This window comes from Amblyomma maculatum, chromosome 1 (assembly GCF_055883805.1).
Source record: "Amblyomma maculatum isolate TAMU_Amacu chromosome 1, ASM5588380v1, whole genome shotgun sequence".
Taxonomy (NCBI): Eukaryota; Metazoa; Arthropoda; class Arachnida; order Ixodida; family Ixodidae; genus Amblyomma; species Amblyomma maculatum.
Genome location: NC_139344.1, coordinates 70,316,922 through 70,334,070, shown reverse-complemented (window position 1 = coordinate 70,334,070; position 17,149 = coordinate 70,316,922). Strand labels below are relative to the sequence as shown.

Below are 17,149 nucleotides of genomic sequence, written 5' to 3'. Positions count from 1 at the left end.
CGCAGGGTACGAGCAAGCCGTCGCATTACTACGTCGTCTGGGAAGACTCCAATTTTACGGCGGACGACGTCAAAATTATCAGCTACCATCTCTGCCACACCAACCAATGCGGTACGCTCATGTAGCCGCGTACCGCGCCAAGAAACAAGTTGATGAGCAAGGTGGACGAGTCCAGCTCGAGCAGCGACTCGTCCGGCGGCAGCAGTGACTCTGTGGCCAGCAGCCTGAATGTGCAAGCCGTGAGGGTGTTTCAATCCCTTCAGACCGCCATGTACTTCGTCTAAGGAGGACCGCTGCCAGGTGAGCAAAATTCACTGTCTACTAAACATCCTGACGCCACCATGCAAGTTTCGGTGCGGCATGATTGCTCTTTTAGTGCATGGCGTTGCGACGCGAGGCGACCTGACATGAGATATACGATGCAGATTGACCGTGCTTTTCCAATCGCCTGACCGTTGTTGTTTGTGGGGCCGCAGGGTACGAGCAAGCCGTCGCATCACCACCTCGTCTGGGAAGACTCCAATTTTACGGCGGACGACGTCGAAAATCTCAGCTACCATCTCTGCCACACCAACACCCGCAGCGCGTAGGGTGAGCATCCCAGCGCCGGTTAACTACGTTCATGTAGCCGCGTACCGTGCCAAGAAACAAGTTGATGAGCAAGGTGGACGAGTCCAGCTCGAGCAGCGACTCGTCCGGCGGCAGCAGTGACTCTGTGGCCACCAGCCAGAATGTGCAAGCCGTCAGGGTGTTTTAATCCCTTCAGACCGCCATGTACTTCGTCTAAGGAGGACCGCTGCAAGGTGACCGAAATTCACTGTTTACTAAACATGCTGACGCCAGCTTGCAAGTTTCGGTGCGGCATGATTGTTCTTTTAGTGCATGGCGTTGCGACGCGAGGCGACCTGACATGAGACCTACGACGCAGATTGACCGTGCTTTTCCTATCGCCTGACAGTTGTTCTTTGTGGGGCCGCAGGGTACGAGCAAGCCGTGGCATTACTACGTCGTCTGGGAACACTCCAATTTTACGGCGGACGACGTCAAAAATATCAGCTACCATCTCTGCCACACCAACGCCCGCAGCGCGTGTGGTGAGCATCCCAGGGCCGGTTTACTACGCTCATGTAGCCGCGTACCGCGCCAAGAAACAAGTTGATGAGCAAGGTGGACGAGTCCAGCTCGAGCAGCGACTCGTCCGGCGGCAGCAGTGACTCTGTGGCCACCAGCCAGAATGTGCAAGCCGTCAGGGTGTTTCAATCCCTTCAGACCGCCATGTACTTCGTCTAAGGAGGACCGCTGCCAGGTGAGCAAAATTCACTGTCTACTAAACATCCTGACGCCACCTTGCAAGTTTCGGTGCGGCATGATTGCTCTTTTAGTGCATGGCGTTGCGACGCGAGGCGACCTGACATGAGACATACGACGCAGATTGACCATGCTTTTCCAATCGCCTGACCGTTGTTGTTTGTGGGGCCGCAGGGTACGAGCAAGCCGTCGCATTACCACGTCGTCTGGGAAGACTCCAATTTTACGGAGGACGACGTCGAAAATCTCAGCTACCATCACTGCCACACCAACACCCGCAGCGCGTAGGGTGAGCATCTCACCGCCGGTTAACTACGTTCATGTAGCCGCGTACCGCGCCAAGAAACAAGTTGATGAGCAAGGTGGACGAGTCCAGCTCGAGCAGCGACTCGTCCGGCGGCAGCAGTGACTCTGTGGCCAAGAGCCTGAATGTGCAAGCCGTCAGGGTGTTTCAATCCCTTCAGACCGCCATGTACTTCGTCTAAGGAGGACCGCTGCCAGGTGAGCGAAATTCACTGCTTACTAAACGTGCTGACGCCAGCTTGCAAGTTTCGGTGCGGCATGATTGTTCTTTTAGTGCATGGCGTTGCGACGCGAGGCGACCTGACATGAGACCTACGACGCAGATTGACCGTGCTTTTCCTATCGCCTGACAGTTGTTGTTTGTGGGGCCGCAGGGTACGAGCAAGCCGTCGCATTACTACGTCGTCTGGAAAGACTCCAATTTTACGGCGGACGACGTCAAAAATATCAGCTACCATCTCTGCCACACCAACCAATGCGGTACGCTCATGTAGCCGCGTACCGCGCCAAGAAACAAGTTGATGAGCAAGGTGGACGAGTCCAGCTCGAGCAGCGACTCGTCCGGCGGCAGCAGTGACTCCGTGGCCACCAGCCTCAATGTGCAAGCCGTGAGGGTGTTTCAATCCCTTCAGACCGCCATGTACTTCGTCTAAGGAGGACCGCTGCCAGGTGAGCAAAATTCACTGTCTACTAAACATCCAGACGCCACCTTGCAAGTTTCGGTGCGGCATGATTGCTCGTTTAGTGCATGGCGTTGCGACGCGAGGCGACCTGACATGAGACATACGACGCAGATTGACCGTGCTTTTCCAATCGCCTGACCGTTGTTGTTTGTGGGGCCGCAGGGTACGAGCACGCTGTCGCATTACCACGTCGTCTGGGAAGACTCCAATTTTACGGCAGACGACGTCGAAAATCTCAGCTACCATCTCTGCCACACCAACACCCGCAGCGCGTAGGGTGAGCATCCCAGCGCCGGTTAACTACGTTCATGTAGCCGCGTACCGTGCCAAGAAACAAGTTGATGAGCAAGGTGGACGAGTCCAGCTCGAGCAGCGACTCGTCCGGCGGCAGCAGTGACTCTGTGGCCACCAGCCAGAATGTGCAAGCCGTCAGGGTGTTTTAATCCCTTCAGACCGCCATGTACTTCGTCTAAGGAGGACCGCTGCAAGGTGACCGAAATTCACTGTTTACTAAACATGCTGACGCCAGCTTGCAAGTTTCGGTGCGGCATGATTGTTCTTTTAGTGCATGGCGTTGCGACGCGAGGCGACCTGACATGAGACCTACGACGCAGATTGACCGTGCTTTTCCTATCGCCTGACAGTTGTTGTTTGTGGGGACGCAGGGTACGAGCAAGCCGCGGCATTACTACGTCGTCTGGGAAGACTCCAATTTTACGGCGGACGACGTCAAAAATATCAACTACCATCTCTGCCACACCAACGCCCGCAGCGCGTATGGTGAGCATCCCAGGGCCGGTTTACTACGCTCATGTAGCCGCGTACCGCGCCAAGAAACAAGTTGATGAGCAAGGTGGACGAGTCCAGCTCGAGCAGCGACTCGTCCGGCGGCAGCAGTGACTCTCTGGCCTCCAGCCTGAATGTGCAAGCCGTGAGGGTGTTTCAATCCCTTCAGACCGCCATGTACTTCGTCTAAGGAGGACCGCTGCCAGGTGAGCAAAATTCACTGTCTACTAAACATCCTGACGCCACCTTGCAAGTTTCGGTGCGGCATGATTGCTCTTTTAGTGCATGGCGTTGCGACGCGAGGCGACCTGACATGAGACATACGACGCAGATTGACCGTGCTTTTCCAATCGCCTGACCGTTGTTGTTTGTGGGGCCGCAGGGTACGAGCAAGCCGTCGCATTACCACGTCATCTGGGAAGACTCCAATTTTACGGCGGACGACGTCGAAAATGTCAGTTACCATCTCTGCCACACCAACACCCGCAGCGCGTAGGGTGAGCATCTCAGCGCCGGTTAACTACGTTCATGTAGCCGCGTACCGCGCCAAGAAACAAGTTGATGAGCAAGGTGGACGAGTCCAGCTCGAACAGCGACTCGTCCGGCGGCAGCAGTGACTCTGTGGCCACCAGCCTGAATGTGCAAGCCGTGAGGGTGTTTCAATCCCTTCAGACCGCCATGTACTTCGTCTAAGGAGGACCGCTGCCAGGTGAGCAAAATTCACTGTCTACTAAACATCCTGACGCCACCTTGCAAGTTTCGGTGCGGCATGATTGCTCTTTTAGTGCATGGCGTTGCGACGCGAGGCGACCTGACATGAGACATACGACGCAGATTGACCGTGCTTTTCCAATCGCCTGACCGTTGTTGTTTGTGGGGCCGCAGGGTACGAGCAAGCCGTCGCATTACCACGTCGTCTGGGAAGACTCCAATTTTACGGCGGACGACGTCGAAAATCTCAGCTACCATCTCTGCCACACCAACACCCGCAGCGCGTAGGGTGAGCATCCCAGCGCCGGTTAACTACGTTCATGTAGCCGCGTACCGTGCCAAGAAACAAGTTGATGAGCAAGGTGGACAAGTCCAGCTCGAGCAGCGACTCGTCCGGCGGCAGCAGTGACTCTGTGGCCACCAGCCAGAATGTGCAAGCCGTCAGGGTGTTTTAATCCCTTCAGACCGCCATGTACTTCGTCTAAGGAGGACCGCTGCAAGGTGAGCGAAATTCACTGTTTACTAAACATGCTGACGCCAGCTTGCAAGTTTCGGCGCGGCATGATTGTTCTTTTAGTGCATGGCGTTGCGACGCGAGGCGACCTGACATGAGACCTACGACGCAGATTGACCGTGCTTTTCCTATCGCCTGACAGTTGTTCTTTGTGGGGCCGCAGGGTACGAGCAAGCCGTGGCATTACTACGTCGTCTGGGAAGACTCCAATTTTACGGCGGACGACGTCAAAAATATCAGCTACCATCTCTGCCACACCAACGCCCGCAGCGCGTATGGTGAGCATCCCAGGGCCGGTTTACTACGCTCATGTAGCCGCGTACCGCGCCAAGAAACAAGTTGATGAGCAAGGTGGACGAGTCCAGCTCGAGCAGCGACTCGTCCGGCGGCAGCAGTGACTCTGTGGCCACCAGCCAGAATGTGCAAGCTGTCAGGGTGTTTCAATCCCTTCAGACCGCCATGTACTTCGTCTAAGGAGGACCGCTGCCAGGTGAGCAAAATTCACTGTCTACTAAACATCCTGACGCCACCTTGCAAGTTTCGGTGCGGCATGATTGCTCTTTTAGTGCATGGCGTTGCGACGCAAGGCGACCTGACATGAGACATACGACGCAGATTGACCGTGCTTTTCCAATCGCCTGACCGTTGTTGATTGTGGGGCCGCAGGGTACGAGCAAGCCGTCGCATTACCACGTCGTCTGGGAAGACTCCAATTTTACGGCGGACGACGTCGAAAATCTCAGCTACCATCTCTGCCACACCAACACCCGCAGCGCGTAGGGTGAGCGTCTCAGCGCCGGTTAACTACGTTCATGTAGCCGCGTACCGCGCCAAGAAACAAGTTGATGAGCAACGTGGACGAGTCCAGCTCGAGCAGCGACTCGTTCGGCGGCAGCAGTGACTGTGGCCACCAGCCTGAATATGCAAGCCGTCAGGGTGTTTCAATCCCTTCAGACCGCCATGTACTTCGTCTAAGGAGCACCGCTCCCAGGTGAGCAAAATTCACTGTCCACTAAACATCCTGACGCCACCTTGCAAGTTTCGGTGCGGCATGAGAGCACTTTTAGTGCATGGCGTTGCGACGCGAGGCGACCTGACATGAGACATACGACGCAGATTGACCATGCTTTTCCAATCGCCTGACCGTTGTTGTTTGTGGGGCCGCAGGGTACGAGCAAGCCGTCGCATTACCACGTCGTCTGGGAAGACTCCAATTTTACGGAGGACGACGTCGAAAATCTCAGCTACCATCTCTGCCACACCAACACCCGCAGCGCGTAGGGTGAGCATCTCAGCGCCGGTTAACTACGTTCATGTAGCCGCGTACCGCGCCAAGAAACAAGTTGATGAGCAAGGTGGACGAGTCCAGCTCGAGCAGCGACTCGTCCGGCGGCAGCAGTGACTCTGTGGCCAAGAGCCTGAATGTGCAAGCCGTCAGGGTGTTTCAATCCCTTCAGACCGCCATGTACTTCGTCTAAGGAGTACCGCTGCCAGGTGAGCGAAATTCACTGCTTACTAAACGTGCTGACGCCAGCTTGCAAGTTTCGGTGCGGCATGATTGTTCTTTTAGTGCATGGCGTTGCGACGCGAGGCGACCTGACATGAGACCTACGACGCAGATTGACCGTGCTTTTCCTATCGCCTGACAGTTGTTGTTTGTGGGGCCGCAGGGTACGAGCAAGCCGTCGCATTACTACGTCGTCTGGGAAGACTCCAATTTTACGGCGGACGACGTCAAAAATATCAGCTACCATCTCTGCCACACCAACCAATGCGGTACGCTCATGTTGCCGCGTACCGCGCCAAGAAACAAGTTGATGAGCAAGGTGGACGAGTCCAGCTCGAGCAGCGACTCGTCCGGCGGCAGCAGTGACTCTGTGGCCACCAGCCTCAATGTGCAAGCCGTGAGGGTGTTTCAATCCCTTCAGACCGCCATGTACTTCGTCTAAGGAGGACCGCTGCCAGGTGAGCAAAATTCACTGTCTACTAAACATCCAGACGCCACCTTGCAAGTTTCGGTGCGGCATGATTGCTCTTTTAGTGCATGGCGTTGCGACGCGAGGCGACCTGACATGAGACATACGACGCAGATTGACCGTGCTTTTCCAATCGCCTGACCGTTGTTGTTTGTGGAGCCGCAGGGTACGAGCACGCCGTCGCATTAGCACGTCGTCTGGGAAGACTCCAATTTTACGGCGGACGACGTCGAAAATCTCAGCTACCATCTCTGCCACACCAACACCCGCAGCGCGCAGGGTGAGCATCCCAGCGCCGGTTAACTACGTTCATGTAGCCGCGTACCGTGCCAAGAAACAAGTTGATGAGCAAGGTGGACGAGTCCAGCTCGAGCAGCGACTCGTCCGGCGGCAGCAGTGACTCTGTGGCCACCAGCCAGAATGTGCAAGCCGTCAGGGTGTTTTAATCCCTTCAGACCGCCATGTACTTCGTCTAAGGAGGACCGCTGCAAGGTGACCGAAATTCACTGTTTACTAAACATGCTGACGCCAGCTTGCAAGTTTCGGTGCGGCATGATTGTTCTTTTAGTGCATGGCGTTGCGACGCGAGGCGACCTGACATGAGACCTACGACGCAGATTGACCGTGCTTTTCCTAAAGCCTGACAGTTGTTGTTTGTGGGGCCGCAGGGTACGAGCAAGCCGCGGCATTACTACGTCGTCTGGGAAGACTCCAATTTTACGGCGGACGACGTCAAAAATATCAACTACCATCTCTGCCACACCAACGCCCGCAGCGCGTATGGTTAGCATCCCAGGGCCGGTTTACTACGCTCATGTAGCCGCGTACCGCGCCAAGAAACAAGTTGATGAGCAAGGTGGACGAGTCCAGCTCGAGCAGCGACTTGTCCGGCGGCAGCAGTGACTCTGTGGCCACCAGCTAGAATGTGCAAGCCGTCAGGGTGTTTCAATCCCTTCAGACCGCCATGTACTTCGTCTAAGGAGGACCGCTGCCAGGTGAGCAAAATTCACTGTCCACTAAACATCCTGACGCCACCTTGCAAGTTTCGGTGCGGCATGATAGCACTTTTAGTGCATGGCGTTGCGACGCGAGGCGACCTGACATGAGACATACGACGCAGATTGACCATGCTTTTCCAATCGCCTGACCGTTGTTGTTTGTGGGGCCGCAGGGTACGAGCAAGCCGTCGCATCACCACCTCGTCTGGGCAGACTCCAATTTTACGGCGGACGACGTCGAAAATCGCAGCTACCATCTCTGCCACACCAACACCCGCAGCGCGTAGGGTGAGCATCCCAGCGCCGGTTAACTACGTTCATGTAGCCGCGTACCGTGCCAAGAAACAAGTTGATGAGCAAGGTGGACGAGTCCAGCTCGAGCAGCGACTCGTCCGGCGGCAGCAGTGACTCTGTGGCCACCAGCCAGAATGTGCAAGCCGTCAGGGTGTTTTAATCCCTTCAGACCGCCATGTACTTCGTCTAAGGAGGACCGCTGCAAGGTGAGCGAAATTCACTGTTTACTAAACATGCTGACGCCAGCTTGCAAGTTTCGGTGCGGCATGATTGTTCTTTTAGTGCATGGCGTTGCGACGCGAGGCGACCTGACATGAGACCTACGACGCAGATTGACCGTGCTTTTCCTATCGCCTGACAGTTGTTGTTTGTGGGGCCGCAGGGTACGAGCAAGCCGTCGCATTACCATGTCGTCTGGGAAGACTCCAATTTTACGGAGGACGACGTCGAAAATCTCAGCTACCATCACTGCCACACCAACACCCGCAGCGCGTAGGGTGAGCATCTCACCGCCGGTTAACTACGTTCATGTAGCCGCGTACCGCGCCAAGAAACAAGTTGATGAGCAAGGTGGACGAGTCCAGCTCGAGCAGCGACTCGTCCGGCGGCAGCAGTGACTCTGTGGCCAAGAGCCTGAATGTGCAAGCCGTCAGGGTGTTTCAATCCCTTCAGACCGCCATGTACTTCGTCTAAGGAGGACCGCTGCCAGGTGAGCGAAATTCACTGCTTACTAAACGTGCTGACGCCAGCTTGCAAGTTTCGGTGCGGCATGATTGTTCTTTTAGTGCATGGCGTTGCGACGCGAGGCGACCTGACATGAGACCTACGACGCAGATTGACCGTGCTTTTCCTATCGCCTGACAGTTGTTGTTTGTGGGGCCGCAGGGTACGAGCAAGCCGTCGCATTACTACGTCGTCTGGAAAGACTCCAATTTTACGGCGGACGACGTCAAAAATATCAGCTACCATCTCTGCCGCACCAACCAATGCGGTACGCTCATGTAGCCGCGTACCGCGCCAAGAAACAAGTTGATGAGCAAGGTGGACGAGTCCAGCTCGAGCAGCGACTCGTCCGGCGGCAGCAGTGACTCCGTGGCCACCAGCCTCAATGTGCAAGCCGTGAGGGTGTTTCAATCCCTTCAGACCGCCATGTACTTCGTCTAAGGAGGACCGCTGCCAGGTGAGCAAAATTCACTGTCTACTAAACATCCAGACGCCACCTTGCAAGTTTCGGTGCGGCATGATTGCTCTTTTAGTGCATGGCGTTGCGACGCGAGGCGACCTGACATGAGACATACGACGCAGATTGACCGTGCTTTTCCAATCGCCTGACCGTTGTTGTTTGTGGGGCCGCAGGGTACGAGCACGCTGTCGCATTACCACGTCGTCTGGGAAGACTCCAATTTTACGGCGGACGACGTCGAAAATCTCAGCTACCATCTCTGCCACACCAACACCCGCAGCGCGTAGGGTGAGCATCCCAGCGCCGGTTAACTACGTTCATGTAGCCGCGTACCGTGCCAAGAAACAAGTTGATGAGCAAGGTGGACGAGTCCAGCTCGAGCAGCGACTCGTCCGGCGGCAGCAGTGACTCTGTGGCCACCAGCCAGAATGTGCAAGCCGTCAGGGTGTTTTAATCCCTTCAGACCGCCATGTACTTCGTCTAAGGAGGACCGCTGCAAGGTGACCGAAATTCACTGTTTACTAAACATGCTGACGCCAGCTTGCAAGTTTCGGTGCGGCATGATTGTTCTTTTAGTGCATGGCGTTGCGACGCGAGGCGACCTGACATGAGACCTACGACGCAGATTGACCGTGCTTTTCCTATCGCCTGACAGTTGTTGTTTGTGGGGCCGCAGGGTACGAGCAAGCCGCGGCATTACTACGTCGTCTGGGAAGACTCCAATTTTACGGCGGACGACGTCAAAAATATCAACTACCATCTCTGCCACACCAACGCCCGCAGCGCGTATGGTGAGCATCCCAGGGCCGGTTTACTACGCTCATGTAGCCGCGTACCGCGCCAAGAAACAAGTTGATGAGCAAGGTGGACGAGTCCAGCTCGAGCAGCGACTCGTCCGGCGGCAGCAGTGACTCTCTGGCCTCCAGCCTGAATGTGCAAGCCGTGAGGGTGTTTCAATCCCTTCAGACCGCCATGTACTTCGTCTAAGGAGGACCGCTGCCAGGTGAGCGAAATTCACTGTCTACTAAACATCCTGACGCCACCTTGCAAGTTTCGGTGCGGCATGATTGCTCTTTTAGTGCATGGCGTTGCGACGCGAGGCGACCTGACATGAGACATACGACGCAGATTGACCGTGCTTTTCCAATCGCCTGACCGTTGTTGTTTGTGGGGCCGCAGGGTACGAGCAAGCCGTCGCATTACCACCCCAGACGGCCATAGACGTCCGACGGTCGACCGACGGACGTCCGTTCTCGGACCTTCGGACATCCGACGGAAGTCCGGTTATGTTCGATATACGTACAGCGGACGTCCGTCGGACTATCGTTCGTGGATCCGGATCGCGTCCCACGGACGTCCGACGGGCAGCCGGAGGCGGACATTCGGACGTTTCCCGGAACATGCTTGCAGGGCCCGCTATTCGTGTAAAAACTTGCCAATAACATTCGTGTAAAGCTCAGCAAGCATGTGCCATGGAAATTTCAGTCACATACTAGTGCTCAATGCCTTTGTCGTGAGAGTAAAGCAGACAATAGAATATGCAACAGGTTCAAGTTTCCTGTTGTCTGCTTTCCTTTCACACACAAAGCACTGAACAGTAGTGTGCAATTAAAACTTCCATCAAAGAGGCACATATGCTAGCTGAGCTTTACACAAATGCACCATTCCTGAAAACATGCTAAGTGCATAGGCATACCAGCATGAGAGGTTGTAAAAAAGCATTTTTTTTTCCTTTATTGCAAAAACTGCATGCATAAATAGTCTACACTAAAAAAATATCGATGTTAAGGAATGGCATGGTAAAATGCAGGCCAACTGGAGTATTAAGAATCTACATGAATAATTTTTTTAATTATCCTTGGCCGTGACAGCTCTTCCCTTGGGGAGGTGGTGGAGGAAAAGGTATTTATTGAAACCTAATATTTCGGAATTAGCGAGATGATCGAGTTCTGTGTGGGCGGCCTCCGCAGGCCGGGATTCCAGGAGCAGTTACTATCCTGTGCATTTGCTCGATCAGCTGTTGCTAGTCTTTCAGGGCTAAGATGGAAAGAGCAGGCTGGGCTCCTCCTGCAATAGAAGGGAAAATGAAATTCAAGTTATCTGTGCTGAACTTTGATTACACATCTCCAAGGGCAACTGCCAGTTTCTCTCAATTGCTTTTTCCAGATGGCACTGTACGCATGCATTTCCATTCAGAACTGTCACATACTATATAGAAAGGTCATATAACTGCAGCAAAACCCATGCAGAATAACAAAAGATACAAACGTAGTTTGACCAGAACCTGGCATTCAGTATTTTAATGTTTTTATGTCGTCTCTTTGAACATGCCACTCTGAACAAACATGGCATGTTATGCTTGCTACTATGCGCCCTCAGCAATGCCCAAGACATGGAGTGCACATGCAGAGAAATTAAGCATAAAGGATGCTGTATATGAATATAAAGCATAGCCAGAGCATTGCAGTATTATACAGGTACGCATTGGCGGCAGAAACCTGCATTTTGAGCTGTTTAACAGGCAGATTTCTAAAGTCATTGTTCCTGCTCTGAAAAGAAGTGATCAATAATAACATCATTTAAAATTGTTACCTTTTTGTTCTGTAAGCTGCACATTTCGCTGGTTTCCATGTACCCTCTACCGAAGACATTCCCTGGGCGTGTCAGGGGTATATCGACATCAACATCTAGGCTACAAGCGTCTAGAAAGCGTCTCCTTAGAGCAGCTGCGACGAATTAACTTATCTGATAACATGCAAGCTGCTGCAGCAGAATAAAGATAGACATTTGACATGTGGCTAAAGCCCAATGTGGAAGCATAGCCCGCCGCAGTGATTGCGCAGTGTTCATGCTTCTACAAGAGTTAAAAGTAAAGTTATTTGTTTACCCACAGCGCTATATGTGACATTACAATAGCAAGGCTTATAGTTACACAAAACACAAAAAACTGATAACCACAAGCTCCTGATGTATTACCGGCAGCATGCAGCATGGATGTATGTCATGGATTTCTCAACTACACACAACAAATTACAAAAAAATAATGGTATTTATAAATGCAGCCAGCTGTTCACAAGAAACACTGTAGCTTTTTTATGGGGAAGGTAGTGGGCGCCAAAGAAACTACCCCTGTAAAGGCGCCTAATTTGCCCCTATGTAATATCGGGGACAAGTGTGTGGACTACACAAACTGCAATCAAAGCACATAACTTTCACATTGACCAGGGACCATACTTGTCGATGTGAAAGTTGAACGTTAGTTCTTTAGTGTGTGCAAGAAAAATAAGGTCACAATTCGTTTACATCGCGATTCTAGTCCAAAATCTACAGACATACTGTCCAGACTTTCGCCCCCGCAGTAAAAGCCACCACTTGGGTACGAGATTAGTAAAAGAAGTGTATAAAAGACATTAGTGCTGTTGGACAGCCATAGCTATAAAAATGGTATTGACATTGGAGTACTACCTTAAGGCGGGGCCTAGGGCATTACAAAAGCAAGAGTTAGTGTCCGCTGATCCTTATTTGAACGAACAAAAAGAGGGGGGGGGGGGGAAGAAATCTACCTCAATTACATGTTTTGAGTGACACCAAGCCGCAGTTAGTATTAAAGATATCACACAGTTTTGTGGAAGATTTGGGAGCGCTTTGCAGCTTTCTTACAGGATTGGACAAAAGAGCTCACCATCTTCAGAAAGGCACATTATATAGAAATGAAAATAGTGAATTTACTGCATCTGGCCACAACAACTTGCACACGGAGAGGAAGATGAACTGAAAATTTTATACATGAATGTACGTATTTACAACAGGTGAAACAATGACCATGATCTATGCCGAAGAGTAAAGAGATCAAAATCTAGCTCAGAACGAGTTCTCCAGGCCGCGGGGCCGTTTCATTAACTTCGGGACTCCGCCCACATTTCTTCTCCCCGATGACAACGAACTCACACATGGCTGGCTAACAAACATTTTGGCATGTCTTTCCACTTTCATAAGTTCTTCACCCTCTCCCTAATACAAGCAATGCAAAAGGGACAACAAATTCGTTTCACAACAAACGGAATTTAGAGAATGGACCTCGAAATGATTGGCTCACTAGGTCACATGCCAAACTCTCTCCCCTAGGAAAAAAAAAAGAAAATAAATAATTAGAACCCATCAAAACGGTGTCCCACGTGCGCAACCATTGCCCAAAGCTTGCATCCTTGGCGGCTTCTTTTACAGGGCAATTATTGCAATTATTGGCGTCCGAGTCAGCACCATTGCGGACCACATCAGAAGAGCCAACCCACATCATACCGTCACTGTTACACACTTGCCCTTTTTCAACGCCGCTATCTCCCACTATTGTTAACATCCAGGGTTGGAATCCTCAACGAGACCCCACTCAGCGCGCCTGCACTGAATAATTGTCACTTTTATGGGCTCCCCAACAAGGAAGAGGGCCTTACACCCTTCAACCTGACAGTGTTTTTTCTTTGAACGATAAGCAGTTCTTCCAAAAGAGGTGCTCGTTTCAAAGCTGTGCTGCCTCCGGGTGATGGGTCCAGTCAGCGTACTAAGGATCCCTTAGTACGCTTAGTACTAAGGACCCCTTAGTTGTATACTGTTCGTAAAGCTCCTTAAATAAAAATGAGCACCCTACATGACACAGCAACGAGAATAAACTGCCTGTCCCCGCGTCTTCGAGTGCGACAGCAAAGTCCTCGGAAGAGGGGACTTCTTTCCCTCCCTGCCTACGTTTCCGTTAAGCACTGTAGCTGCTGTAGCTGCCTATCTGTGCGCGTCTCTCCGCCTCCTGTCCGAGGGCAAGTGGGAGATGGCCGCAGCTGGGCATTGAACAGGTGACCCAAAAAGAGCAGACTAATAATGGTGCCTAGCATACCCACCGATCCCTTACAGAAATCATTAAAGAAATGAAAGCAACACATCAGATAACACTACAATGTTTCTAAGTACAAAGTCGACAACTCCAAGTCATATAAATATATGTACATCTCCGCACATTAACTAGACAGAAACAGTGCAGAGTAAACTAGCAATTCAGTGTCTAGCAACACTATTAAAAGGGGATAAAGGCCACGGGGGGCTACGATTATTAGTACCGTTTTGCCTTTAAACTACAATAACATACTTGTTGCAAGCTTAAAATCAAAGATTCACGCCTGTCCCACCCACAGCAATGGAACACACATCTGACTCAAGTCTGCAGAGAAAGAGCAAGCTAGACTATTGCAGACGCACCCTTGGTTATTTTTCTGGCATTTCTGAGGGTGAAGAATCTGACTTGTCAGTAGCATGCACCCTATGACAGTAAATGCATCAAATTTTCTGGAGTGGCTTTTCTTTGCTGACCACATATGAGGTGAGCTATAATTTATCCAACTTGGCCTAGGTTTATTCTATGAATAACAAAGCTATAGCAGGTACACAGTCGTCCACTCAGGCTGAACATGCGAGTGCGTGGCATCCACTTTTTGAGATGCCACTGCATCCATCGCAGCTGCACACCGTAGCGAAGAGGCAGACAGCGTGAAGTACCAGCCTCTAGTCCCTCTACCACCACTGGGGTCCCAAACTAGGGACCCCTTGTTTTTGTCAGGACAGGCCCCCTCAGGGTCAGCTAGTAACCTCTTGTATTTGTATCTGATGGCAATGTTTTCCACCACCACCCACAATACGCAGCTGCGCATCATAGCAGATGTGAAGCAACAGCTCCTGGTCCTTCTATGCATAAGCCACTTTGCCTTGATGCATGCCTGCGCACCATAGTAAAGAGGCAGACGACATGACGCAGCAGCTCCTGGTACCTTTACACATGAGCCCCCCATTGTACTTCGATACGCACCATAGCAAATATACACACTACGCCACACAGCTGCTCCTGGTCCCTCTATGCATAAGCCATTTTGCCTCAATACGCACCTACGTACCTGAGCGAAGAGGCAGACGTGAAGCTGCAGCTCCTGGGCCCTACATGCACAAGCCACTTAGCATCAATGCACGGCTGTGCACTGTAGTAAAGAGGCGAAGGACGTTAAGCAGCAGCTCCTGGTCCCTCTACACATCAGCCATTTTGCCTCAGTGCGCATCTGCACACCGTAACAAACAGCCAGATGTGACAAAGAAGCTCCTGGTTTCTCTACAAATAAACCACTTTGCCTCAATGCACGTCTGCACACCGGAGCAAAGAGGCAGATGACGTGAAGCTGGAGCGGCTGGTCCCTCTACGCACAAGCCACTTAGCCTTGATGCATGGCTGTGACGGATGCATTGCTATTTTGCAAACTGCATGCCACACATTCCCATTCAAGCTAAGAGTGGACGACTGTGTCCAATGACAAAAAGTAACATGGTGGACAATGTAAAAAGAATTTGCTGCATAAAGTTTGTTGAAACCAGTTCTACATCCTACATGTAAACAAGCTAAAACCTTAATGTCGAAGGGATGTCCTGTGTGTTTAAAATCATCACGCTCAAACAACTTCAACACTGACAATCATGATTCAATATTAATAATATAGATAATGATACAATACTCACATTTAGCCATACCAAAGAAATGAGAATGCAAAGGGATGTTGCTGTTTTTCCCCCGTGGATGACAGTTTTCCATGTTCAAAGTGCTGCTTCCTGTTGGCCTACGAAATCGGCTACAGCAAATGGCATCTGAAAAATTTTTGGAAGCCTCATGCTAGTCTTCAACGAGAAAAGCATTGCCATACAGAAGCAAAACACAAATACTTTTACAATACATTAAAAGCACCAACTGCGGTGCTGTTTTTAGGATGACTAGGTAGAGGTTTTGCTGTAGCAAGCCAAATGTTAGCCTCCAATAAGGAAAGCATTCCCATACAGAAACAGAACACAAAATCTTTTACAACACATTAAAAGCATCAATTGCACAAATGCTTGTAAGATGACCAGGTACAGGTTTCTGCTATAGCCCACATCATGTGACCAGCGGTTATCAGAAGCCTTGTATGTGAGCATGATGCCCTAGATTCAATTTATGGCTATCACTGTATTAACAAGCATGGGTTTAAAGCTACTTTAATATGATAATCTAAGAACATGGTAAGAGCTTTCAGTGCGACACATAAGCTCAGTATCATGCACTATAAGGTGCTGCATGGCTCTAGTGCAGCTTTGGCATTATCTCGCTGTCAATAATGCAGTGAAGTTCTGAGGAGCCTTTGAATATCTGCAAGGACAAAGCAACAACAATTTTGTTTTCATCTCACTTTTGCTCAACTCTTTTTTTTTTTTTTTTTTTTTTTTTTTTTTTTTGAGCCCGCGGCTTGCATGGCCTCCCAGTACGCCTGTTTTGCATAAAAGAAGGCGTTGCAGGCACCAGAGCTCACAGCCCAACTGTATCGCGGCGGCGGTATGTCAAATTCGTGCCAGAACAGCGCAGAACAACGGGTCAAGAAAAAGACAAGTGCTGACTTTTTTTTTTCTCTCATCTCCTTGTCCGGTTGTTCTGCGCGGTTCGGTCCCACATGCATAACCAACATGCGCAAGGTGCTGTCCTGGTTTGTCAAAGCTGAAGGAGAGTACTTAACCTTTAGTTATTTAGTAGCTACAGCCGTTCCTTCTAGAAACTGTAGTTGCCGTAAAGCTAGAGAGAGAAAGATCAGCGGCTGTCCATTAAAAAAAACAAACAAAAAAACTCGCGACGTTTTCACAAGTGTAGGCATGTCGCACGATAGTCTCGAGGAGTGCAAAAGTTTTCTCGTATAGTTTTTACAACTCAGCACGTTGCGCATGGTTAACAAATTAACTCCTTTAAAGCTCGGGCAGGCACTCCTTTATCAGAGACAGAGAAGTTGCGCTGCTTACTGGCGCAGCGTCCAGTAATGCCGAAAAGATGGCCCTCAGACTTGAGGCTGCGCTTTAGTTAGTCGGCGCGGAGCCATCCTGTCAGTCTCGCCTAAAACACTCGACCGTCCGGCTGCTGTACAGAGCTGTTTCCTTACGCAAAAGCTCACCACTATCGGTGCATCGAAAAGTTCAACTAAAGAAACAAAAGTTCGGTGAAATACTTACTTTGGAATCAGCGGGTGAACAAAGTGTGCCAGCCCCACCAAGCCACAGCAAAAACAATGCTAGCAGTGCATTACAGCCGTAGGTATTTGTAACTGCGCAGAAAATGCAGAACACGGAAACGTGAAGCCATCTTCCATGACTAAACTTCAACTTGTCAGGTGGATTGGATTGGCTCATTTCAGGTTTTTTTGAGGATAGGTTCGGTTTCGTTCTTTTTGAGCTTGCTGCTTGCTGCGTCTATTCAGCCACTGATTAAAATTTCACCAAAGCATCATGGTAGAAACATGTTTAATGGTCATTTAACTTTTAATCAAAAATTTTGGATGGAAGAATTCAACGATGAA

General features: G+C 51.0%; 1 long non-coding RNA gene across 1 annotated transcript; it reads right to left on the bottom strand.

Annotated features, from left to right (window-relative positions):
• Positions 1-10,647: 10,647 nt before the first annotated feature.
• LOC146202764 (uncharacterized) lies at positions 10,648-16,932 on the bottom strand. The gene is made up of 3 exons (XR_014703749.1): positions 16,806-16,932; positions 15,300-15,425; positions 10,648-10,823 (listed from the first exon to the last, which is right to left on the bottom strand). It is a non-coding gene; the product is annotated as an uncharacterized LOC146202764 (long non-coding RNA).
• Positions 16,933-17,149: the final 217 nt, after the last annotated feature.